At 40.0% G+C, this 1,705-nt stretch overlaps 1 pseudogene; it reads left to right on the plus strand.

Annotated features, from left to right (window-relative positions):
* Positions 1-774: 774 nt before the first annotated feature.
* LOC123387182 lies at positions 775-1,295 on the plus strand (annotated as a pseudogene).
* The last annotated feature ends 410 nt before the right edge of the window (positions 1,296-1,705 follow it).

The following is a 1,705-nucleotide window of genomic DNA, read 5'->3' on the forward strand; positions in this document are numbered from 1 at the left end:
GCTGGATCCTCAAAAATTCCATCAAAATAACCTGTTGAAAAGATACATCTGAATTTATTGCTTACCTCAGTAAGGGAGAACACTGCTTTGACCATGAATTAGTAGCATCTTGGAAGGAAGAGAGCAAAGTTGTAATATGAAGTTTCAGTATTTGGTTTAAGGCAAGTCTTTCAAGGCAAGGGATGGCTTTTAATGAGGGCGGGGTAAAGATCACAGCAGAATGCTTTAGGATTTGTGGGTACAGCAAAATGAGGGCTTTGAGCTAAAGGTATGGAAAAATCAGAAAGCAAAGAATTATTTGATGCTATCTATTGAGAAGCCAAACAGTCTTATGTTCATTAAAAATGGATTTTTTCAGGAAGTTCCTGAAAGGAACATTGAAGTTATTTTTAACTTTTATCTCTCTGGACAAAAATTTCCTGCAATAGTTAAGACATTGTGATAAAGAGAGTGGCAAAGTAAAATCACGATAATGTGAATAGTCAAGTATGTTTGTGAGGTGGAATGAGTAGATGGTTTTGATTCTTAGTTTCCATTTGCAAAATGGGAATAATAATAGCATATTTACGGATGATTTGCTAAGTAAGTATTAACAAACCTTCTAGAAGGAAACTGTATGAAGTGGAGGGAGAAAGGCTCAGAGTTGGCCAAATGTAGATTTACTTCTAAGTTACAACTTTGTGGTAAGTGTGATTCTGTTTTGGTGGTCTTCAGAGTGATACTTCTAACAGGGGCATTGTGGGAATTATATTAAGTAATGAATGAGAGTCCTAAACATCGAACATGCAAGTTGACTCAGTGAAAAGCAGCAGAAGTGACTTAAATTCTCACGTGTCAAATAGAGAAATACCTCATATGCAACCTCAGGCTTCAGTCATACCTCTCCAGGCAAATTCTGCTTCCCTGCAGTATCTTCCCCTTTGGCTTTCCAGCAACCAGTAAAAGCACTTAGCAACCATGGCTCTAGTTCTCCAGGTACCAAAAGAAACCATGGCTCTCGTTCTCCAGGTACCAAGAAACAACACCTCATACCAATCACCTACCCAGCCGGGCCCTCCCATGGCTCAGAGTACACAGTCCCAGCAAATCTTCCCAACAATATCAATAGCCCTACTTCAACCAGATCTGCAGGAACAACCACAGTGAGAAGTGGCTTGAAGATACCCACTTCCCCTTCTCCTGGGGGTTTACCAGTGCCTCACAATAAACTTGCACAACCTATTCATGGACCCTTGCCAGATCCTACAACCTGTGGTCGCCTGAAAGAGGACAATTGGAAGGATGGCTGTTATTGACGAGCAGGGGCAAGAATGCAGAGGTCCACAGCTTCATGGATACCCCTTCACTAAACTAAAAGACAACTTTTATATGCACACTGTTCAGATAAGGCTTGGAATTTATAAAATTTCATCCCTCTCTGTCATAAGTAGCACAAACTGACAGAGATGATCAAGAAACAGGGTTTTTTTTTTTTTTCCATTTCTGTTGGTTTGTCTTTTGTTTATTAAATTTTGGTGGGGGGTTTTTTTAAGTTGGTTTTTTTTTTGTTTTGTTTGTTTTCTTTTTGAGTGTGTGTTTTTTTTAGATTTTATTTATTTATCTGTCAGAAAAAGAAAGCACAAGCAGGGGGAGTGGCAGGCAGAGGGAGAAGCAGGCTCCAGGGAGCCTGATGCAGAACTGGATCCCAAGACCCTGAGATCATGGC

This window comes from Mustela putorius, unplaced genomic scaffold, assembly GCF_011764305.1.
Source record: "Mustela putorius furo isolate JIRA1106 unplaced genomic scaffold, ASM1176430v1.1 tig00003846_pilon_pilon_pilon, whole genome shotgun sequence".
Taxonomy (NCBI): Eukaryota; Metazoa; Chordata; class Mammalia; order Carnivora; family Mustelidae; genus Mustela; species Mustela putorius.